The sequence below is a fragment of the Pyxicephalus adspersus genome, chromosome 3 (genome assembly GCF_032062135.1).
Source record: "Pyxicephalus adspersus chromosome 3, UCB_Pads_2.0, whole genome shotgun sequence".
NCBI classification, from domain to species: domain Eukaryota; kingdom Metazoa; phylum Chordata; class Amphibia; order Anura; family Pyxicephalidae; genus Pyxicephalus; species Pyxicephalus adspersus.
The window spans coordinates 152,985,110-153,011,223 of NC_092860.1; positions in this window are offsets into that span (position 1 = coordinate 152,985,110).

A 26,114-nucleotide genomic window follows, 5' to 3' on the forward strand; every position below is an offset into this window, starting at 1 on the left:
TAGCTGTAAACATCCCTTCATTATGTGTTTTTTTTGTCTGAGCCTACATGAAATAAGTTAATTAAAACAGTGGAAACAAGCTATTGGAAGCAAAGTCATGGCTGGAGGCTAATGATGCTAGGAAGACGTAGCTGGGTACAGGCCTATAAAGATATGGCTGGAGACAGAGAGACGATTTTAGCAAATACCTAGCTAAGTAATTGGCAAAAGTATTGGCATATATAAGATATGGCTGGACACAGATCACTGATGCTGATGAAGACATATGGCTTTTTAGGAATAGTAGTAAAAAAATCATTGATCCCCAGTGTAATAGTTATTCCTGCATCATTTATGTTATTTTTATCATCTCCTAGCTTATTTAGGACCTTTCCACAGACAGGTAAGGGGAAGGTTGACAGGCATGTGAGCACTAAGGAAGGACATGATTAGAAAGAATAGACAAGGAAGAAAGAAGACTGAGGTGGAGCACCACTTGATTTCAGAGGAAAAAAAAAAAGATTTATATACAGTTGGTTCTTCCCAGCAGTAAGTTAAAGGCATGAAAGGGAGATATAGCTTGGAGATAAGCTTTAAATATTACTGCAAAGAGAATATCCTTCAAATGTCAGTGATGTCACCACTTTTGATGGCAATATAGTTCACTTTTGGAAGATTTCCTCTCTATTTCTGTGGCTGACTGTGGATTTATTTATCACTTTAACTCCCATTGACACCGGTGATAAATCTAATTGAAGGGAGGGAATCTTTCTAATGGACACATTAGAATGTCATAACATTGAACATGTATTCCTTGTTTGCATTCAGTGACCCAAAACATCGAAAATGGGTGTCCTGCAAAAAGTCACACTGTGAAAACCCTTTCTCTAAATTACAAAAAAGTGTACACTGAAATAATTTGTCATGGCGTGTGTTGCAATCTAATTCTAGGTTTAAAAAGTAGGGCTACATTTATAGAAAAGCTATGCCATACAAATCATATAAAGGATGAAAAACAACCTTGTTCAAGATGGCAGGCGGTGGGGACATGCTTCTGGATAACTCCTGCTGGAACCCACAATAGACATGCTCCTTCCTATCCTGAAGTAGTAAATTCCCAACAAAGGTTAACGCTCCATACAAATCTAGAAAAATAAATTGTTTGTATTTACACTGAAGCTTTGTTCAATTGTCTTTAAAAAAATGTGCAAATAATATTACTTTGTCATAGGCACCCATAGGTCGATGTTCCCCTGAATGTCTTCCAGGATTCAGAAAGGTTCTTAGAGAAGGGTATTCCATATGTTGTCATGATTGTGTTCTGTGTTCAGAGGGTGAGATCTCAAACCATTCTGGTAAGTTTTGTTTTTGGTATTTTCTTATATACATACACCCAGGAACCATGAGAGTTAAGATTCAGTGTCTAAGATATACACCCAAGAACAAAAATGTCAAATATTGCAGCCTGGCTAATTACAGGGGAGCTCTGCATCCATCTGGTGCTTCCTCGTGGAGTATTCCAGGCTCCTGCAAGAGAAAAACTAACATAATTAAAGGATGCACGGGGTTTGCAACACATATTAGGAGCTATGATACCTGTATGTATCTGGGGTGCTTGAACACAAGGATGGCCTAATTTTAGTTACAGTTCCACATTACTTTTGGTTTTCCTTCACTCGCTCTCTATTTATGGCATTAGTTATGTTGTTAGGAGTTACCTCATCGGCATTGGTTTACTCCTGCAACAGGGAATGTTGTACACTATTATTGTTTTTAAAAATGTTTATGTCTAAACCCCTTTTTATTTTTGTCTATAATTTTCTAAGTGGCTCTCCGTCCATGCTCTGCCTTTGCCATCACCCCTGGATATTAAGGATTTTCCTATTTTTTATCACACTTTGTTGGTTACTGGATATCTAGACCTACCCGGTTAGTCTCTTTTCTAACCCTATCCTTTCAATTGCAAGTCTTATCTTCATACCTATTGCACTATTTCCCCTTTGCTTTTATGTTCTCTTTTCTCTGCCTATTTATCTTTCTTCTTTACCTCCACATCCTGTTTCCCCTTAACCATTATCGACTACTTTCTTTTTCCATATGTTTTGTCCCTTCTACGTTCATCATAACCTCCCACGCCTCTGGCCATTCTCTCTTGTTTTTTTATACTTCTTTTAACATTGAAGCATTTTTTCATCCTAATACAAGATCACACGTTCTATATGGATTGCATAAAGCAAAAATACAAATTTTAATTTTGCAAGACACTCACTTTAAAACTCACCTTGCTCTGGCTCCACAACTCCAACCTGGAAGCTAAAATAAAGGGAGCTTTTATAGCTATAGGTTAATTAACTTCCACACAAATTACATTAGCCTGTATTAATGACATGAGGTAGGAACAATAGATTATTTAAATATTTAGTACTTATCAAATTAAAAATGTTACTGTGGCAGCTGCTTGTTGTCTGTCCTCTTTGCAAAACTTTACTGAGGGCACACTCATAGTTGGAGGCTATTTCAATTTTGCCAATGACACCCGGGTTGACTCCTCATCCAGAAAGTCCCTTTATCACTTATAAATCCTGACTCTATGACGAGATTTTGGATGTATTGCATTCAGCCCTGGGATTATCCCTGTTTGCGATCCCCAGGGCACTAGGGGTTAATTAACTGACCTCCTGACATTGTAATATAAGTTTTTCTTACAAACGATACATTTGTATCTGTAATAAGTGTATTATTTGTAAGAGATACCTATATTACAATGTCAGGAGGTTCTCCTTTGCCTGCATCTTCTCAATGATTGCAGCTGTGGCTGCATTTATTGAGAAGAGTGTGCAATACCCGGGGCACTAAAGGTAAATTAACCTCCAGTGCCCTGGGGATTGCACACTGAGCTCATCAATGATTGCAGCCATGGCTGCAATAATTGAGAAGAGTGTGCGATCCTTGGGGCACTAGAGGGTAATTTCCCCCCAGTGCCCCAGAGATCGTAGTGGAGCTGCAGAGTTCATCTGCACTTCAGTTCCCACGGTCACTTGACCATGGGAACTTTGCGGTCACAGCTGTGACCTCTAGTGCTCTGGGGGACCTCTAGTGCCCCAGGGAACGCACACTTTTCTCAATTAATGTAGCCGCAGCTGCAGTTATTGAGAAGATGCCCAGCACAGAGAAACTCCTGACATTGTAATAAAAGTATCTCTTATAAATGATCCATTTGTATCTGTAATAATATAATATATATACAATTTATAGATCTCAGACTAAAGTTGCTGATGAAGTGGATTCTATCTATGAAACGCTTAGAACATCTATTAAGGGTTATCGTTGTGAGCATTGTCTCCTTTTTGTAAATTGTTTTAAAATATTGTTTTTAATATAGATTTGTGTTAATACAATATATTGAATTTTAAATATTACAGATGCAATTTTGTTATATGAATTATGCCTATCAGAGAGCCTTGTATGCGGTAGGTACCTAAAGGCTCCAAAGGAAAAAACTCCACGAACAACGTTGTCACTCTGGCAAGTTCCCAGAGAGTTTAAGTTGCCCTATTTTTGGTTATAATATTTGTTTTGTGTTTTTCTTTGTTTAGACTAGATAGGGCTGTAGAGTAAGTTAGACAGGAGTTGGAAGGCTTATGTTAATTTCAATGTTTTGTTTAAAAATAAAATAACATTGTTTTATAATACAAGATGTTCTCACAGAAATTAACATAGACACAACATTTCTAGCAAGTATTTACTGAAAATGCTTAACCAAAAAAAAAAACAAAAGAAATAGTGCAGCCACAAAACCTTAAGACTGGTAGGCTGCAATATATTTTATAGTGTTCCTAGACACCATTTATTTTTATTTTGTCATTGTTTTATGTTTATCATGCTTTGTGCTTGTGTTCCTTGCTTTGTCATTTATGTTTACAATGCTTTGTAAAAAGCTTTGGTCAGACCTCACCTGGAATATGCAGTCCAGTTTTGGGCACCAGTTCACAAAAAGAATATTGTGGAATTGGAAATAGTGAAGAGAAGGCCAACTAAACTAATTAAGGACTGGAGGAGTTCAGCTATGAGGAGAGATTAGCTGAACTGAATCTATTCTCCCTTGAGAAGAGATATATATAGGGGGTTATGATCACCCTTTATCAATAAAACTGAATTTTTGGGACCTGCTAGACCAATCAGGGGAACAGAGCTGTCAGCTCCGCTCCCCTGATGGCTCTTGCAGCCCTTTACTAGCTCTTTGCTAGTTGTATGTGTTCTTGGATAGAGTTTCTCAATCCAAGAATATAGGAGTCCTGTGTTCCTGGATAGAGAAACTCTATCCAGGAACACATACTACGGGGCTGCAAACGCAATCAAGAAAGCGGACCTGTCAGCCCCTGTGTCAGCTCCACTCCCCTGATTGCTCTTGCAGCCATTTACTAGTTGTATGTGTTCTTGGATAGAGTTCCTATCCGCTGTCAGCTCCACTCCCCTGATTGCTGTGGCCTCCCTGTAGTATGTATTCCTGGATAGAGTTTCTCTATCCAGGAACACAGACTGCTAAGAACACATACTACTAGATCAGGGCATTTCTAGAGTTTCTCTATCTAGGAACACAGTGTGAATCTCGCTGGCTGCTCATGAATGAATGCAGCAGTGGGAAAAATCCCACGGCTGCATTTATTTATATTGCCAAGCCACATGACTCACTCTGAGAGGAGTACCGTAGCTGCATTTATAAATGGAGCCGTGAGAATCCTCCTCTCAGTGAGAGATCCCCACTGAGAGGCTTGCCCTCATTTTGACTTGTAGTGCCTGGGGATCGCCCACTGACAGGAGATTCCCACAGCTGCATTTATGAATGCAGCAGTGGTAATCCTCCTATAGTGCTAGATTAGTACTTTAAAGGAGAGCTAATGGAGAATTTTTTGTCTCACTTTTTCAAAATCTCATATAAGCTGCAGCTCCTAAACATGGGGCGTTATATATGGATTTCTTTCCATCTAATCCTGCCACCATAGAATGAACAACTAAAAAGTGATTGATAAAATAAATGCAGATGAGATACCTTAATAAGGAGGAGAAATCAACATTCAGGTTTGAAAATCTACTTCAGTAAATATTCACCCTATGGGTTACACAGCTGCTTACCTAATACTTTACCAATGTGATAAAATAGTCACATATCCATGTTAAGAGTTAAGGAAACTTTAACTACTACTAAAACATGTCTTTCTGAGGAAGCCTTTGTGGGGAAATGCATCAAGGACAGTTCAATGGCATCAAAAGATAAACTATATGTAAAAGATACTGTACTCTAAAAACAGAAAAAATGTTTTTTAAAGTGTTTGTACATTTTTATACAGTATGTTTTGCATCAAGAATAAAATACAGAAATGTAAAGTTTTTATAAAAACTTCATTGTGTTGATATTTATGTGAACCAAAAAAAGTCCTATTTCCTTCATAGGAAAATGAGAAAATCTTATATTGTTAATCCTCCTATAGTGATTTCCTGGACTTCCGATGGTTTTGCGAAATTTTGCCGAAATTTTGCAGACCAATCGGAACTTCGAGGAAATTTTCGCCAGAATGCCAGAAGCATTCTCCCTCATCCCTAATCATTACAAAAAACAAGGGCACTGCTTATGTCTGGAGGAAAAGAAGTATAATCTCCGGATAAGGAAGGGATTCTTTACTGTAAGGTCTGTGAAAATGACCTTCCCTCATAAAGTAGTTTCAGCAATTCTATAAATTGCTTTAAGAAAAAGCTGGATGCTTTTCTAGAAGCACAGAATATACCTGGTTATTAAAACTTTTAAGGAAAGATTACAGTTGATCCAAGGAACATCCTATTCCCTCATGGAATCAGGAAGGAATTGTGTTCCCCTGTTGATGAAGATAAGACCAGGGTTTTTGTTGCCTTCCTCTGGACCAACTATGTCTATAGGGTTTTATATCTGTGATATGTTTATTTCCCAGATATTTGACTTTTTTAAACCTGACTTACTATGTAACTATGTAGTCCTGACTGCTGCCTCATAAAGTCAGTTATGAAAGCTAAAGTTTAATTTGCTAATGTTTTCTTGCCCTTCTTGGTTCTTCCCTTTCTTCTCATCAACATGCTATGGGCCTTTTTAAAAAAAAACTCTGAACACATTACAGCACCCTGCCTAAATACTCCTCTTGATCTAGACAGTGCGCTGGCTCTTGAGAGGAGTTATTCAAAAATAAAAAGCCTTAAAATGTGGATATAGGTGAACTTTGACCAGTAGGCTGCTATTACATATGGACTCCTCCATGTAATCTGCACACCGATGACATTAACGCAGAGTTTACATATACATTTACACAGAAATTACACATTGTAGTGCACTTCTCAGTACATATGCCCATGTCTGCTCAATACATTTCAACTTGATTCACTCACCACAGTACATACACCTTTTCAGTTTGCACAGGATGAATAATCAAGCATTTTTGTTCTACACACATATTATGTGAATTCTTTATAGGTAGGTCTTGAAATGTCAGCAAATTCTAAATCAGTATAATATATGACGCATAACATTTTGTAACTTCATTCTACAGACAGTGAATACTGCCAGATGTGTCCTGAAAATGAATGGCCAAATGATGCTAAAAATAATTGTATTTCCAAGATTACTGAGTATTTGTCATATGAGAAAGATGTTCTTGTTATATTTTTTTCAGTGTCTTCAATCCTATTTGCTGCCACATCTGTCTTTATCCTTGGATTATTTTTCTGGTTTCGGAGCACTCCCATGGTCAAAGCCAATAATCGGAACCTCAGCTTCATTCTGCTCTGCTCTCTCACTCTGAGTTTCCTTTCTGTGTTCCTGTTCCTTGGCCGTCCTGTGGATATCACTTGTATGCTCCAACAAATCTTCTTTGGAATTGTCTTTACCATATCTGTGTCTTCTATCCTAGCCAAAACCATCATGGTCTTCATTGCTTTCAAAGCCACCAGACCTGGAAGTTCCTGTAGAAAATGGGTGGGAGTCAAACTTCCCAATACAGTCATGTTGTTCTGTTCATCCATTCAGGGTATAAATGGGGTTCTTTGGTTGTCCATCTCTCCACCATTTCAGGAGTATGACATGCACTCCTATCCTGGGAAGATCATCATACAATGCAATGAAGGCTCAACATTGCCCTTTTATATCACATTGGGTTATATGGGGTTTCTGGCAGCTGTGAGTTTTGTTCTGGCTTTCATGGTGAGGACATTACCGGACAGTTTTAATGAGGCCAAGTACATTACCTTCAGCATGCTGGTGTTCTGCAGTGTGTGGATTGCCATGATCCCGGCCTATCTGAGCACCAGAGGGAAATACATGGTGGCGGTGGAGGTATTCGCCATACTGACCTCCAGTGCTGGGGTTTTATTCTGTATATTTTTTCCCAAACTGTACATTTTACTATTTAAATCTGAGCTAAACACACGAAAAAACATGTTGGAGAAAAGAATGATGTAAAAGATTGAATACAGAAGCAGTGTAGTCTACATATTTCCTGATACTAAATTTGTTATACTCTGGCCTATAGGCATGAAGGTTTAGTATAAAACCTTTCTGAATACTTAGAAATTGAAACCTATGAATTTCACCCACTTTTGTTTGCCACGTGCAGGGATTGTTTCCCATTAGAATGAACACAGTGCTTGTCCCTTGTAGAGTACACAACATGACTCTTCAAATTATATATCCGGCCTCCTGGGTAGAGCTGTCCAGGTTGGGCTTTACAGGGTCTGTGCCAAATGATGTATTATCTCTCCCCTCCTCCTGTGTAATTATGTGTATTTTTCATGTGCAGCCCCTATTTCATGTATCATTATCAGCTCTATGCTGTATCTTTTTAACTAAAGTTTAATAATAATAATAATAATAATAATAATAATAATTATAATGGAGTATCTGTTCTCCAAACTGCTTCCAAATGGTTGTCAGGGTGTTGGAATCAACTTTGTAATGTTTCAGAAAAATGTGACTCAATGACCACCCGGGCTCTCTGAAGTACAAATGATCTGATGATATTCGAAAATGTAATTTTGTGAAAAAAAAACATTTATTTTTGAGGGATTATATTTTTGTGAAGTTTAGGCTTTTGAGGTGACTTTTGAGTGAATTGCAATTTATTTATAAATTCTGCTTAGAAGAATCTATTGTGTTGTATAGAAAATAACATACTGATCATTCCAATAAAATGTCAGCAGATCTGTAGAGTTGTACATGTTGGTTTTTGTATTCATTACACATAGAAATGATGTTACAGGTTGCCTTCCCCTGGCAGGGGACACAGGTATACCTAAGGACTACAATTCTAAGTGACCCCCGGTCTTCACCAACACACCCCGCAAGGAAAGATGGGCTGGTTACCCTAGGGGCCACCAGGCTGCTTTGCTCCTATGGGGTCACCAGCTCGTGGCCCCCAGGCTCTTCCCACCAGGGGGTTGCACTGATCAGAAGACTTCTGCTTGGGAATGGTAATGAGGCCGGAAAATAGTGAGTTAATGTATTTGGACTGGCCAAAGTCAGGGCAGGCAGCAGGCAAGGTGAGGTGAGGTCAGGTAACAGCCCAAGGTCAGGATAGGCAGCAGACAAAGCAGAGTCAGGTAACAGGCCGAAGTCAAACACAGAAAATCCAAACAGACCACTAGCTGGCAGAGAGGCAGGATGTGCACTGAGGATCTACCAACCTAGGTCTGGAACTAGCCAGTGGCAGGACATGACTAAACAATCTGTGGATTGGCTACAGCATCTACTCCAGAATCCCCTTCAGCTGTGCACAGCCTCGGTTTCTATGCAGGGGATGCTGAAAATGGTGTAAAATTCATGGCTACAGGGATGTATGTGATGCTGCAGAATGCTGAGCAGATGATCTGTGAGTAATAACAAATGCTTTGCCTCTTCCTTGGTATTAAATCCAAACTCTTCTCCAGACAAGGAGCCTGGATGGCCAGGAAAGGCAGGCATTGATACACAATTTGTGATAATTTAACAATAACAAATTTCTCAGTTCCACTTATCTCTGACCTGGATATTTTCTCAGAAGTAAACAGAAACAACATAGGGGTGATACGAAAAATTCCCTCTTGTGTAAACATTCAAAGCTCAGAGACTGCTGGGTGTGGTGTTAAGGTGATTTCTTATTGATCCCAGACCAATATTTCCCTCTGTATCATGACTTCTGTTTTCAATGCATTGGGAGCAGTGATTAACAAATACGCAGCTTAAGCATATATAGTTTTACTTCTTCTAAAAACTTTAATATCACATCGCAGTTTATATAGTCAGACAACAAGGTGGAAGACACTTAGTAGTTAGTCAGTAACAAGAAACTTAATTAACAACTTCGCTGAGCAAGATGTTTTAAGGTAAGAAGATTCAAGGTAAGGATGGAGCAAATATTGACCTACTGATAAGGAGGATATAACTAGTTTCGACACAACTCAATTATCTGCAAAATATAGCAAAAAACACAAAAACAACTTAACTTCAAAACTCAGCAAAATTATATTCCTTACATTCTCTTCCTTTTATCCTTAAACAAAGGATAACTACCTGACTTCATACCTTGTTCCTTTACATGTAAAAAAAAAACCATCAGGTTCATCAGTATACATAACTTGAGGAAGCTGAATGATTCTAGATTTGCATACTGACAATAACAATTTCAAGGAGTCATAGGTTTGACAGTTATTACAAAAGTTAAAGGGGTCATGACATAAATGTATATCACTTTCAATAACCTCAGTGCCATTATAGATATTGCTAAAGACTCTAAGCAGCATGCTGACAGGAGTGGAGACAGCGATCAAACTAGAAGTTAACATATCTTGAGTACAATGCATATCAGATAGGCAAAAACTAGAACTAATATATATTTCTTTGGCAAGATGTTCCCATATGTTACCCTGGAAATCAGTCCAATCACTATACTTAAGTAATCGCCGGTGCATATACAGGGTAGAGTAATTCTTTAGGTTATGGCTTGTTTGGGGACAAAGGGCAAGTCTTGAGGGTGATAATGGCAAGTTGTTGTGACCCATACAAGGCAGAATATGATCATCAGGGCTCCAAAACTGCAGACAAGCATCCGGGCCGGTACTGGTGGATCAAGAAGCATTATCCTGGCGCTGGATCGGTGGTGTCTTTTTCACTCTTGAAGCTTGCACCTTGACTGGAGGTCCAAGGGTTGCATCCAAGGTTTTGTGCTTGTGCAGAGCTTTAACCAACATTATGTCTCTGGGCTTGAATGGGTGCGTCTGTTGATCTGTAAGGAAAGGAAAAGAGAGAGAGATATCTCCGTAGTTGCTGTTCAATTTTCAATAAGTTTAGCTACATATTGGTCTTGGATTTGTTGGAGATCCCCTGGTATTAAAATTAAAGGGTCTTTAGGACAGGGGGTGGGAAAAGGTCTTCCCAATAAAATTTGTAAAGGTGACAGCTTATTACCTGTGTTGTGTGTCATTCTTATTTCTGCTAGTATGGCTGGTAGCTATCGGTCCCACTTATGGAATGGCCCTCCAGGTAATTTCCTAAGTTTGTCTTTCAGTGTCCTGTTTGTCCTTTCTACTACTCTAGCACTCTGGGGGTGATATGGGATGTGGAACTTCCATTCTATGTTCATCATTTTTGAAATCTCCTGCGTGACTTGGAGTGCCATTGTCTGAGCTTATTCTCACTGGGGATCTGGAGATGATCTCCTTGCTTAGTATTTTAGCTACTGTCCTTGCATTTTCTTTCCTGACTACAAAAGCTTCTACCCATCTGCCGAATCTATCTGTAATCACTAACATTATCTGACATACATTGGAAGTCTTTGGCATGTGTGGAAAATCAATTTCTAACTCTTGTAATGGACCCTGTGGAGGTAACAAATGTTCATGTTGTCCTGTTTTCTTCCCTTGCACATTATTTCTGGCACATGTTAAACAGCGAGAAAGTATGACTTGTGTGTTCCTTTAAATTCTGGGCACAAAATCGCTTGTGTATTTCTTGTGTTGTGCTCTTAATGCTTTTATGTCCCATACCATAGATTTGAAAACAATGAGGGGTACTGCTATTTGGGGCAGCCCTACTATCCTTCCTTTTGACCAGAATTCAATGTCCTGTGGGGTGGCGAAGGACTGTAATTGTGATAGAACTGTGTTGGTTTGAGTGGAAGCTGGGATGGGGACCAGAAGTGTATCCGGGGGCTAGTGGTGGGTGTGGTAGACTAAGCAGAGACTTTGGCATGAAAATCTGCTAGTCTGTTGCCCCTGGCATTAACAAAACTGGAAGAAGTGTGTGCTTGACATTTAACAATGGCTATTTGATTGGGGAAGTGAATTTCAGTGATACATGAGTGTGACTCTTCATCCTCCGGCCCCTTAAGACCTAAGAGGGCAGTGAGCACAGTGACAGGACCGCTGTTAGCAGGAGCATATTTTACACTTAATCCTGCAGTGGATGTTAGGATGACTTCATAACCAGACAACCTTTGTGCTGTTATGTGTTGAGTGGTAAATTCTTAAGCAAGTGTAGTACATCATGGGATGTGTAAAGTATCGTCTCGTGACCCAAAGTTAGTGAGACACTTTCTACAGCCATTGCGCACCCTGCCAGCACACGCAGACAGGCTGGCATGCCTTGCACAGTAACAGGCAGTGTCTTAGAGACATATGCCACAGGCCTCAATTTATCTCCATGCATCTGAGCAGGCACAGCACCCATGGTTTTACAATTCTCTTGCATACAATACAAATGGTACATTGAATTTCGGCATTCCCAATGCAGGGGCAGAGGTCAGGGATTCTTTTAACATCAAATATGCTTTAGTCATTTCATCAGACCATTGAATGGTATTAGGGGCACTGGGGTGGTACTAGGACTGGGCTGTGAGTCCCAATACAAGCAGTCAGGAATCCAGTGTCTGCAAAAATTGATCATGCCAAGAAAGCTGAGCAGCTGTTTCTTTGTCTGTGGGCAAGGCAGACTGGTAATGGCATGTACACGGCTGGGGGCTAGCAGCCGGGATCCAGGGGTTAAAAGCATTCCCAGGAATGTGACCTGTTGCAGACAAAACCGAACCTTTTCTGCGTCACCCTTTTCCAGAAAACACAACAATGACACCTTGTCCCTCTGACATGCCTCCTGAGAGGGGCTACTGTACATAACAATAAAGTGGAACCATGCTGCGGCTGCTAGAGTCTGCCGGGGAGTCAACAAAGCCCTGGGGCAAGTGGCACCAGGTACATTGTTGTCCCTTGAACATAAAAGCCATAAGGGGCCGAGTCTCAGGTGACAGTGGTATTGAGAAAAATGCATTGGCCAAATCAATAACATTGTAAAATTGGGTCTCGGGTGGTACTGACGTAAGGATGGTAGTCAGATCTGACATGACCGATAAAAGGGGCGTAACCAGCTCAATGATGGCTCTTAATTCCTGTGTAAAGCTGTATGAGCCATCTGGCTTTTTGACAGGATTTACTGGAGTATTGTAAGGAGAGCAGGTTTTCATAAGTATGCCTTGCTGGCAGAAAGATTGAATCATGGGTGCTAAGGAATCTTCCTTGTCTTTAGTTAAAGGATACTGCTTTTGGTATATTGGTGTATGTGGTTTTGTAAGTGCTGTGTATGAGATGCAGTCCAGGAATCCCACGTCATATGGACATTTTTCAGGTGTAATGTAAAGGTGTCAGTGTAATATTCTCCTGCTCTACAGTTAACATTATAGGGGGCTTCCCTGTTGTAAGGTTTCCAGCACACTTTATATGTTTTTTTTTTTCTTGTTTCTTATAAGGATTGTTAGGTTCCTCTGGGTTATTCCTCTTACCGTGGTAATTTCCCATAGTTGCAATATAAATTACAGTATAAATATCAGACGGTTATACACAGTAATTGTTAATTCAGTTAGTTCAGTTAGTTTAGTTAGTTCAGCATGTAGCTTCAGTGCTCGCTGACGTCCTGTTCCCAGGACCACTTACCTAAACGCCGCTTAGGTCACGTTACTGCTTCCCCGAGGCAACCACAGCAGTGAGGATTGACCCAACCTCACCTTGGCAACCTGATTAGAACACAAACTTATCTTTTATACAATATTTCTTATACTTCTATATCATGCAACAAAATTCTTATACTCTATACATTAAAACAGAGGTCACGAGCAAAAATTCAATAAAACATTTCCCAAATCTTCGAAACTAAGGACCCAGTCCTTCTATGAAGGAGTCTACACTGCCACAGTGCTTAGGTTCGTAAGATATCTGCAGGGACCCAGGGGAGGGCGGAGGTAGAAAAGAAAATTTCTACTTACCCGATCCTGGTCTTTTTAAGGTAGATATCCCACTTCTGACGCCAAACTGTTAAGGTGATTTCCTATTGATCCCAGACCAATATTTCCCTCTCTATCATGACCTCGGTTTTCAACGCGTTGGGAGCAGTGAATAACACACACGCAGCTTAAGCATATAGTTATATCACTTCTTTTCAAATCTTTAATATCACATTGCAGTTTATATAGTCAGACAATATGGAGGAAGACACTCAGTAGTTAGTCAGTAACAAGAAACTTAATTAACAACTTCGTTGAGCAAGAAGTTTCAATTAAAGAAGCTTCATGCTAAGGATGGAGCAAATATTGACCTACTGATAAGGAGGATATAACTAGTTTCGACACAACTCAATTATCTGCAAAATTTAGCAAAAAACACAAGAACAACCTAAATTCCTGTGTTCAAACCTTAATATCTCATAACCTGTTGTACTATTTTAACTGCTAATAACCAAAATTTAAAGCTTGAAAGATTTTCCCTAGCTTTAAAAATTTTCCATTTTTATGGCCACAAGTTTAAAATTAAAAATCAGATTGGGTACAAACTGTCCAGGCCCCAACTGACCCAAGACCTTGCCTGGCATTAGCCAAGTTCCTAAAGTTCGCAAATATAAAGGCGGTCCCTACTGCTTATTGCAAAATTCAAGATCTGTGAGTAAATGGAAAAAAAAGACTCTAATCTTTTACGGCTTCAGGAACTAGGTGTAAAATATTCTGTTATACCAAGTGAGACTTGAATGGAGAGTCATCGTTTATGATACATACACTGCTACAGAGAACATAAACACTGGAGACCCTACCCACTAAAATACCTAAAAAGTGGTGGTGCCTTTGCAGGATGATTCCACATAAGCTAATGCTGTGTGGAACTCCCTGTTTCCCTGATGATACAAATAAAGACTGGGTTATTCTGTATATTCTTATCTGTTATTCTTCATCACAAATAAACTTAACTGTTTCTATATCATGTTTTTAGATAATTTCTTTTCTTTTCACTAAGTTTGGCTTTCTCCGCTGACAGCTGAAAGGGGCAGGGAGAAAGGCAGTGAGGTATGTGTAACACACCCTTTCTCCCTGCCTCCTTTAGCTGTCAGATGAGAAAGACATGGACTTAGAATGCAGGGAAGGTAGGGAGGAAGCGTTGTTACAGGACCCTCGAATTGCAAGTCGCTGGGCAAAACCCCCAAGCCCCCAAGATAATCAAAGTCTTTTATTTGGGAAGAGTCAAGCTGATTAAAATGGTGCTCTTTCCTAGACATGTTTGCATACATCATGGAGAACCTATTTGGAGCGGAATGCTTTTGATAGAGCCTTTATGCAATTTAAATTGGCTGTGTGCCATACTGACAGAATTTACAAAAAACTGTCAAAAATGGGAATCTTTATTTCCCAGACAAAAAGCTGTATAATCCAGGTACTTGAGAGATCACCGTTATGAAACTAGTGACTATGTGGTCCAGCAGATCCTGACCTGAATCTAAAATATGTTTTTCATGTGCACAGAGACCTCATTCATCTACAGGTCACTTACAGTCTGTTTTTATATTCATGCTAGAATGTATTGCACTGGGTCCCTCTTGTTACCTGGACCTGTTACTGGATAAAACAAGAACTTTACTTCAAGGATTCTGGTTCCAGAGTTTCGGTCCTTCATGGATTGATCATTCATGTGTTCCTCTGCCCAGTAGTTGCTCCTCTTGAAAGGGACCTCCAAATTATACCATCTCCCAAGATCTACAATATTTATCCTAATACAAATTAAGTCTTAAGTCTGCTGTGTGATTAGTCTAGTTCAGTCTTTGGGATCAGATATGCTTGAGTCTAAACCATTGAAAATGAACAATATGTGAAGTTTACTTCAGGTGTAGCATTTATCTGGATTACATGAGGAGTCATACAGGTATGTTTCAGAGGATGAGCCATTTCCCTGATATGATACCCAGTCACATTCGAACCAATTGTGTTTGAGACAGGTCAGCTATCCCCTCTGCAAATATAAGAGATACAATTTAAAATTTCCCATTGGAGCCTATATCTCACATTCATTTCTGATGGACTTAAGTTTTCCTCTAATTGTTTATGATGTGGAGCTGAGAAAGCTGTCTCCCCTTACTTGCCCAAGGTTAAAAGCCTTCTGGAGAGTCTCCAGACTATTCCATGACTTAGTTGGTGAGCCCTTGTCCTCACAGTGAGCCACATGCGTCTGTGTGTCTGTCTTTCAGTACAAGTGTTATACTGTGCATGCATTCAGGGAGGGTACCCTGACTCTGGCTATGTGTATGTAACACACGTACGTATGTATCTATCTATCTATCTATCTATCTATCTTACTATCTATCATCTATCTATCTATCTATCTATCGGTGAAACACTTAAACTGAGTACAGTAGTTTTCAGCACTGCACAAATACAGTACAAGGAAGTAGCGGCCTTTTCAACCTGGACCACCTGCTTATTTGGCTCACTTAGGTGCTGAGCCACAAATGTCTGGTGACATGAAACACGTCCATGTCTGTTGGATTCAAAGCTGGTGACGTTCTAGTGTACCACATTCCTAATGTGAGCTGGGACATCATTGAAGGGAATTTGGACAGGGCCACACTGGCAGAGTTCCACCCACTGTATGTGATTGACATGCACTTTCACTTACTTTTCAACCTGCTCTCCAGGGTTAAAAATGCCACCCACTCAAATCAGCTGGCTCATCGAATGGCGACTTATTCGACCAACACTACTTGTAAATGACGCAGTCGCCTGCCCAGTACCTGAATTTAGATGCCAGAAACTAATGCTGTCCATACTCCATCTCAGCCCACAGCCTCCTCCTTCTGCTGTAAATGATGCTGCCGCCTGCCCAGTACCTGACTTTATATGCCAGACAATAATGCTGTCCATACTCCTTCTCAGAGCCCACCAGCTTCTCCTCCTGCTGTAAATGATGCTGCTGCCTGCCCAGTACCTGACTTTATAAGCCAGACAATAATGCCGTCCATACTCTGTCTCAAAGCCAACCGCCTCCTCCTGCTGTAAATGATGCTGCTGCCTGCCCAGTTCCTGACTTAATATGCCTGACAATAATGCCGTCCATACTCCTTCTCAGAGCCCACCGCCTTTTCCTCCTGCTGTAAATGATTCTGCCGGCCTAGTACCCAACTCTAGATGCCAAGGCAATTACTAATTTTGTCCACACTCCGTCTTAGTGCTAACTTATGTCATCCACACTCCGTCTCAGTGCTAAATTCCTCCTCCTCATGCTGTTACTGCTGCTGCCCAGTACCCAACTTTAGATGCCAGTTACTAATGCCATCCACACTCCGTCTCAGGGCTCAGCTCCTCCTTCTTCTGCTGTTACTGATGCTGCCGCCTGCCCAGTAACCAGCTGTAGATGCCAGTTACCAATGCAGTTCCTGCTCTGTCTCAGAGCCCACTGCCTCTTCCTCCTGCTGTAAATGATGCTGCCACCTGCCCAGTACAAAACTCTAAATGCCAGATATTAATGCCGTCCACACTTTGTTGCAGAGCCTACCACCTCTTCCTCCTTTTGTTACTGCTGCCGCCTGCCCAGTACCCAGCTGTAGATGGCAGTTAACAAGGCTGTCCATGCTGCATTTTAGAAAGTTACAGCTAGCAGATAGGAAAAGTTATTGTCCTACAAAGCAATGTCTTCAGTAGCTACAGCTTTTACACTGTAAACATAGGTGATGGCTTTATATTGTAATGCCCTCCGTGCTCCATCTAAGTTGCCACCGCCTCCTCCTCCTAGTACCCAGCTCTAGATGTCAGACTAGACTCCAGATCAACAGGGTCTTCTTTCCCCGCTGCACAGCCATGGGAATCCTCCTGTCAGTGTGGGATCTCCGGGGACTAGAGGTTAAATGGGGACAAGTCTCCCCATTCATCAGCTCTAGTGCTCTGTGATTGGCTGAGGAAAGGTAAACCCTGGTGACAGCTCAATCTCACCCGAACAATATGCCCCTATTCGATCGAATAGCTGTCGAATCGAATAGAGAGAAATTCCACCAACACTATTAATAGGACCTATCATAGTTCACCTTTAGTACTTTCTTTATTAAACTTCCCTATTATAATTACTTCCCCACCATTAATCACATATAGTCCTCTAGTATGCACATCAAATATATACATATAATAAACTATTATTTTGGGAAATTTTAATCATTGACCTCAAATATTTGTACACCTTTACATTGCACCAATATATTTATATGTATTTATAGTTTGCATATTTAGACTTGTTGTCATATTTACAATTGTTATATCAGACGCATAGCTACCCCTGAAGAACCCCTCATTCGGGCGAAACGTGTCGGGTTCGGCTTTCTCCGGCTGCGCGTCACCTCATTTATATAATGTTCATGTGTTTGCAGTTGATATACTGAACTTTTTATGCTCATGACATTGGTTACCTTTGTCTAGTACAAATAGGATGGCATGCTTCCCACTGTGCGCCATCTAAATTAATGTGATTATGTACTACTATGATTTTGTATTCTATGAGTATTATCACTGAATGCAATTAGCACTACTGCCTATAAAAAACACCATGTATCTACTTTGTTTTTTGCTTCTGTATAATCCCTGTTAAGGGATATTGTATGAACCTCAGTTCATCCATTTATTAAGAAGCTCTCCACTGCTACACTAACTTTTCTTGTTGGATGTTGAGAATAAAGCAAATTTAGATGGAACCCTTCATTCCAGGCTCTATCTTAAACCTACATCAGGTAACACCATACTTTTAGCAGCTGGTACGCATCCAAGACCTTTAGAGAAAACTATACCTTATTTACAATATCTGAGGATTAGAAGAAATTGCACAAATGATGATGATTTTGAAAGGAAAGCTAAAAAATTATTGAAAAGATAATATAACAGATGTCTTAAAAAAGACATATCAACATACTAAGCAAAGGACATGGCTTTTGATATTATAAAATCAAAAAACACCAGACAAAGTTAGTCTAATAAACAGATACTCGCAGCAAAATAGAAATATCTGTGAAACTTGTCAATGATTTTGGCCACTTTTACTCTCTGACCCAGCTATCGGTAAATTCATTGATCCCTACCCAAAATTTACGTACAGAAATGTATCATTCCTTAGGGATAAAATGGTGAGAAGCCACTTTTCTCATAACAAAACAAGTAGAAAGTCTATAAAAGGAACATTTAAATGCGCAAAGTGCATGTTATGCAAGCGGGTGTGGACCCACTGTGCCACTGACTGGGTATACTCCAGAGGGGCGTGACTAAGCCGCTACCAGGTCTTCTCATAATAACATCATAGAAAACTAATAAAACATGAAAATTAAGCAAAATTAAACTAGATATGCCTAATTACATTTTTTAAATACTTTGTGTCAATATATTCTATATTCAGTATATTTACAGAACTAATCACAAAGAAGTTATTGAAAAACTCTGCTTGTAAGATTTCCTTTTATGCTGATAATTAGGACAATGACGTTGAAGGCTCCAGCAGTATTCTGCCATCATGTGTCTATCCCATCTGCCCTGATACCTTTTTTCCATCACCTTTATATCTTGATGGAACCTCCCCTTGTTACTCACTGAAATCTCCAAGGTTTTCTAGAAAGTTTTGCAAATAGCTATGGAGATAGTGTACCTTTATGCTCATAGTAGCACCCACATTTTTAAAGTTTAAGAGCAAGTTTTGTACCAGTTCTTCATAATTTTATGCTTTATTACCCAATTACCCAAGAAGTTCTTGACAACCATGACATAGGTGTACCAGGCAGCAGCTCCAGTATCACTAATGTAACTTGTGAAATTTGAATCATTTATTAGTTTCTGAATCTGGGGTCCATCCATTATTTTTTCAGTACTCAATCCAGAGAAGAATCTACAAATGTATTTGACGCAATCACCGTCCTTGTTCAGAACTCTAACAAATTGCTTCAATATTCTTTGTCAACCATTGGCTTCTTAATGATGTTCACTGCACCTTTTTTTAATTTTTTTCTTTGGAGGCCGTGTCCCTTTTTTCCAGTGATCCTGCTTTGCTCTACTATCCCACAAGCATTTGAAGCATAGATACTTTGTGTATCCACTTTGCTGTCCAAGTAGGAAGTTCACCATTTTTAAACCAACACATATGGACCATTGGTGTTCACGATAGCAAAGTTTTTGTAATACCATTGTAATACCATGGATATTTTCCAATTCTACTTTAAGTTTTGTTTAGTGACCAATTGGAATTGATGAATAGCAGTTGCCATATTACAGTAAACAGATTTCAAACTTCGAGTGGAACTGTCTATGACAAGCCGTCAATCTTCTGTCCGGTATTCTGGTCCTCCCATATGGGCTAGTAATCCAGGGATGTTACAACAGTACACAAAGTCTCCATCTTCACTGAAATATGGTAGGAGTATCACCTCTCTTGTCCTATAAACCCTTATTTTAACTTATGATTTGAGACAGTTCTTTTCCTGGATGCTAAATGTTCAGATGCTTGTTTTGCAGACTTAGGTCACGTATTAAATCATTGAGCTTCTCTCCGGAGAACTACTGGTTTGATGAAACACTTCCTTCATATTCACTTCTACTGCTAACTCCTGGATTACACTCCAAACCCTGTATATCCTCCATGTCGGATATAGGAATATCAGGGAGTGTACTGAACACTGGTATGGGAACATCAGCACCATGTGGCACAGGTCGTCTTGCTGATTCCAAATTAGGGTACTCCTACTTGTTTTTCTTGTAACGATTGAAACCTTTTACATTTACTCCACAAAAAAACAATCATTATGATGATTTTTGGGCTCAGTTTTCTATTTTTACACTATCATAAACACAAGTTTTGCATACCATATGGGGAGCCCAATACTTATCTTGATCCCCCAGTCTAAAATCAAAATATGCAAGATATGCTTGTTTCACAAATTCTGTAATCTTTCTTCTCTGTTGGTGCTGGGAATATTCACCACAAATGTAGCAAAATACATTAGGGTCATTTAAACAACTTCTTCATGAAGAACTCATATTTCTGTAAAAAAGAAAATAGATGAATAAAAAGAAGGCAAATGAAAGTTTTGTGAAAATAATGCTACATTTGATGAATAGAATGCAAAACATCGGTCTAAACAAAGATTGATAATAATATGCTGTGTTAACATTTGTTGTTGGTAAAATTGTCTTTTTTGATTCCTGTATCACAAAATCTAGAGCCAGAATCTTATGTAATTTCTGGGTTCAGCAGACCAGAAATACACTAAGTATTTTAATCAATCCTTGGAAATGATTATTTTTTGTTGTTGAGCTGTGTTATAGGTTCACTGGTGAAATGGATTAAAGACATACATGCTTTTTGGAGATTGTTGTACTTGGGATAATTATTATTTAGTTTACTGATGATCCCAGTTTATATATTTATTTATATTGAATTTGTGTATCAGTGCTAGTAATATAATAGTTTGTTCATACTGTAATGCATTGTATTAATGCATTGTTTCTAGGCTCCATTGCTTTGTGGTCCTAGCTTTCTTTTGAACTCTGGGGTCAATTTTGTAGAAGTTAAAATTTTATTACAGATATTATGATTTTAGAATTGTGATTATAGATTAAAATTTGAATTAACTCCCTTGGGCATCTGAATATGTCAGTATTTCATATGTCAAACCACGGGATTAACCTATTTAAGGATGGGCTGAGGACAGCATCAGTCCCTGTCTGGATGGCTGCCACCAGCTCATCCATCTACCACCTCCTCTGAACTTCATCCAAAAGGAAGTACTTTGCATTCCTAAACGCTCATACTGACATTTAGACCATGATTATCAAATTTAGTAAAATCTTCTTTTTTGTATAGGCATAAAATTACGGGCACCTTATATTATGGGATTACCTTAAATTTGGCCATAAATTACTATACACCTCAAAGGTATATTCCCATGTTGTCCTCATTTGCAAAAATTATGTATATTCCGCCATAATTTAATACATTATCGTTATTGACTGATCATCTGAAGATTCTACTATTTGAAACAAGAATTGACAAGACAAGAGCAATTGACAGTTCTCCTATCTTTAGAAAATTTCAATATCTCAGGTACGCCATCCATGGACTTTTTGTATATTACTGCCAACCTAGCTTAAATCCTGATATCCTAACCCTATTTACATTATATCTGTAGATTTATTTGGAACCTATACTTATACTATCGGATACTCCCAGCATCCAAATAAGTTATACATTTCAAACATAAAACACAGTAAGTAATTCTGTTTTAAATTAATCCATGCTTAAATAAACATTAAGGTTCATTGCTAATAAATCCTTTAGATTTTTTGTATTATCCTTAGATTATTCCTGTTACTGAATAACCTTTAACATCTTCATAAATATTACCCAAGTAAGATTATTTTATCATAGTCTCTAATATCTAACATTTTCTGAAATGCCCCTATCCAAATTACAATGTCCATTCACCATTTTTGTTATGAACAGAGCATTCAAACAAAAACCTCCAAACTAGTCATTCCATTTTGGAACTCATAGAGAACATACTTTGTATTTCTTCCCCAAGGTCAATATACCAAGTAAGTCAATTTTTGAAATATCCAATCTTGGTTGATTAAAGATCACTTTTTGGAATTACTATGTATATATACCTACCACTGTAATTTTTAGGGTCTCAAAATCCCCCGAAGAAGCCCATGGGGGTGAAACGCGTCTGAGATGCTGTAGCTGCATCCCTTAAATTGACCAAGTATACTGGGCTCCAAACTTGTGAGAGATTACTGTCTGTATAAATTTGACAGTTTTTGAAAACATGAAAACATCATCTTTGTACTGCCAAAAATGTTTTGTATATCAATTTATGTATTTTATTAATTAGAATAAACAAATTTTAAGTATTTTAAACTTGTGATTTTGCCCTAAAGAGACTTCTTTTTTTGTTAAATAATTAACAATTGACTTAGGTGAAACATAACATACATAACATTGTTAATAAAATACATGGCGCTCTAATTAGCTAAATTCCAATGAAAATGTCAGCTTCAAAACTCCATTTCACAATTATAATGTAACTTGATTTTACAAAAAATGTAGTTGCTATGTTATTGATTTATTTCTTTTACACATTTTTTTTTTTTTGTTTCCACATGCCACCCTTGGAATTTTTAACAATACTATCCAGAGGCTTTGCGAAATAGCCAAAAAGTCAGCAGGTGTGTCAAACTAAACTTTATGTAAAAGAATTGTTGGGACAAGTTTCCACCAATTCTTACCTCCTAAGAAATTTGAGTGACAATGCCATGCTCAGAGGATTTGTAATAAACTCAAATCAGCAGGCATACTATTTAATAAATTTTGCCAAAAATGTAGGAATTTGTAACAAAAAAAAAAAATAGAAAAATAGAGAATTGTTCCCACTTTCCCAATAATACATTTTCCAGTTTCACTCAACTCTGATCTGCAGATTTACTAAGATGAAACCCCTAACATTGGCTGCACAATATATGAGCCCTCACCACCAATAAAGGATCCTGCCCAATTGCCATGCAAGCTTTCTGGTTTAGTTTAAATGTCCACATTGAGAAGTAAAGACTAGGTGTTTTTGTGATGTTGATTTCACCTTGAAAATATGATTTTGGTGAGTGATCTCTAAAACTTTACCACATTTTTTTATCAAACAGCAGAAAAAGCAGTTATTCATTAAAGTCAATTAAAGTATTGCCATTCATTCTGAAGAGTTTAAAATATTACCCCAATAGTGTTCTCACCAAACCGGCTCTTCGGATCCCGCCACGATCGCCGCTGGGCCCCGCACCGCCTCCAGCACCGGGCCCGCGTCCACGTCCTCCTCCGATGTGGAGATCTCCCCCTCCGAGCGGGGAGCCTCCGGCTCTTCTCCACTTCCGGGTCCTCCGTGTGACGCGAAAAAGCCGCCGTGTCATATCCGTGCGACGCGTCTTCTTCCCGGCCATGCTGCGCCGCCGCCATCTTGGCCACGCAGCCCAGCTCCCTGGATTGGGCTGGACGCCGAGCCCACAGCCCCACCGGACCACCACCACTCTCCTGGATGGTCCAGGCTGCGTCCCCCATGGGACCAGTCACCTTCTCCCTCCGCCGGGAACCCGCCGCAGACGAGCCCCCGGCTTCAGGTAAGGCCTGGACATAGGCCTCTCGCGCCCTAGGGGAACGGGGGCTGCGCTCCCTGCCAGCCGCAGCCCCCCTGGTACCTTCCGACCTTACTACGGGACCGGCCCGCGGGACCCCAGCCACAGCCGAAGTCCCTACCCTGGCCCCCTCTCGCAGCAGGAGGGAGCTGTGCCCCCTGTCAGCCACAGCCCCCCCCTCAACCGACCTTCTTTTCTTCCCCGCAGGATGCAGCGGGACAATCCCAGGTGAGGCGTCCCCTCTCAAGGCCTCACCTGCATCTGAGCAGGGGCTACGCTCCCTGGCAGCCGCAGCCCCCACTCCAGAACTCTGCCGACAACAGGGATTCCTCCCTAGAACAGAGACAGTCTTGGGCAAGCGGCGCCCCGCTGCCTTGGTAGGAGGGTCCCTGCAGGGGCTCCCAGATTGGCGCTGAGTCCTGTGAAAGGGTTCTGGGCTTAAGCGCACCGGAGGCCTAGCTCTCCGAGGCCGCGGCCCTGGAGTATGCGAAGATGAAACCAACTGAAGATATTGCAGTTATCATCATCGACGCCGAGAAGGTTAATGTCAAATGGCTGAAATATGTACTAGTTGTATTTTGTAATAATCATTTATTACAATCTATGAAAAATAATTGAGACAATGCATAATGAAAAGTGTAAGATATTATTTTGTTATTCATTAGTCATCATAATGAACATAATTTTTTTTGATGAATAACAACTCAACTTAACAAAAAGCATAACTTAAATAAAAATGAAAGAAATAAGCTAACAATCATTATCAATCATTCTTAGAGGAAGAAAATCGCACAATTTTTAGAACCCTAGAATTATCTCTGTGACATTACTCTGCAGACCGAATCTGTTCCGAGCTCAGCTTCATAAATCGGAGTCTGAGAGCTTTCCTGGCACTGAGCTGTGTCAGGGAAGAGGAATCCTTGTCTGTCATGTAATATTCTGTGATGAGAATTATTTCCTTTGTATAATATATTATATTCTGTCTGTTTTCTTAGTGTAGATCATCTTGTGGGGAAAGTACAAAGACATCACTATCATCATCTTCATTATGCAGACTCACTTCCACAAAACCTTCATTTCTTTGTGAATATTATCAGGAAGGTGACGTCATTATCAGAGGATTGTTCACTGGCAGATTCGTGAGGTTCCTAAATTTGACTCTTTCATGCCAAGATTTGTGTGTATGATGTAAGTAGTAATAGTAACTCCTAAAGAATCTGCAGGACATCTCACATTTATGGCACAAAACACAATCAACTCTAACCTGAATTATTGAAATGCATGGCTTAGATTCTTGAAACACACCACAATAAATCATTAGTGGTCAATGTTGTAGGTATTTAGGGGTCTCAAGTGCTGTCTATTTTATATATTGACAATTGACGATTGTCCCCTAGGTGGTAGAATCATTGTTTCTATAGAAGACCTGTAGAAAAATACGACTATAAAATTCACCACCAAAGACTTTTCAGGGTAATCAACTGGGGAAATAATAATTTATAAATAGAGCCTATAGAGTTTTGCTTTTTTAATTTACTGTCATTAAATGTTTCAAACAAAAAAATACTTCCTTATTTTACAATTTACACTAAAAACAAAAAATGAAAAACTCATTTAAAAAAACAATAGAATTCTGCATTCTCCGGGTTTTAGGATAGAAATGAGGTTCAGATAGAAACTTGACAATTATAAAAGTGCACTTGTAGTTTTTATTTTTTTTTACCTTTTTCTTCTTTGCATTAAACTGGTAAATGAGAAAAGTGCACTATAACTTTTTCTTTGATTTATTTATGTTTCTATTGTCTAAAAATGCAATTTATCTATATATATAATTAGGATGTATGTATGTGTGTGTATGTTTGTATGTTTTATCATCACTCGAACACCAAACTTTCTATACAAATTACTCATATGAGTGCACCGCTGATCTTTGTGCAGCGCTGTGGTATATGTCAGAGCTATATTTGGTGATCACTAGGAAACGCATGGAGACATTTCAACTAAACTTGCCATGTTCCACCATAACTCTGAAACGTATTGAGACATTTAAACTAAAATTGCTAGACATATGACTCAGACTCATATTAGTGTACTGCTGATCTTTGTACAGCACTGCGCTTGCTATATGGCAGATATATATTTGGATGTATGTGTTATATATAAAGATGTATATATGTGATCACTAGAAAACCCATAGGGACATTTCAACTAAACTTGATATGTTCCACCATCACTCAGAAACGCATCAAGACTCTTAAACCAAACTTGCTAGACATATGACTCGGACTCATGTGAGTGCACTGATGAGTGCAACAAAGTTCTGGCCTGTAATAATGTCTTTGTGAAAACTTTAGGCAAATTAGCCTAGTGCAATCAAAGGCAAAAAAAAAAAAAATGAAACAACACCATAGACAAGAAAATCTTGAGGACAAGAATAGAAGACTTGCCACGCTGTGCGAGAGAGCTACTACATCTAGAGCTTCAGAGACAGTATAACAGCAGGAGGCCCGACTACAGGATAAGAGAGATAGAGCTACTACATCTAGAGCTTTGGAAACAGTACAACAGTGTGAGACCCGACTACAGAAAATGAGAGATAGAGCTACTACATCTAGAGCTTCAGAGACAGTACAACAGCGTGAGACC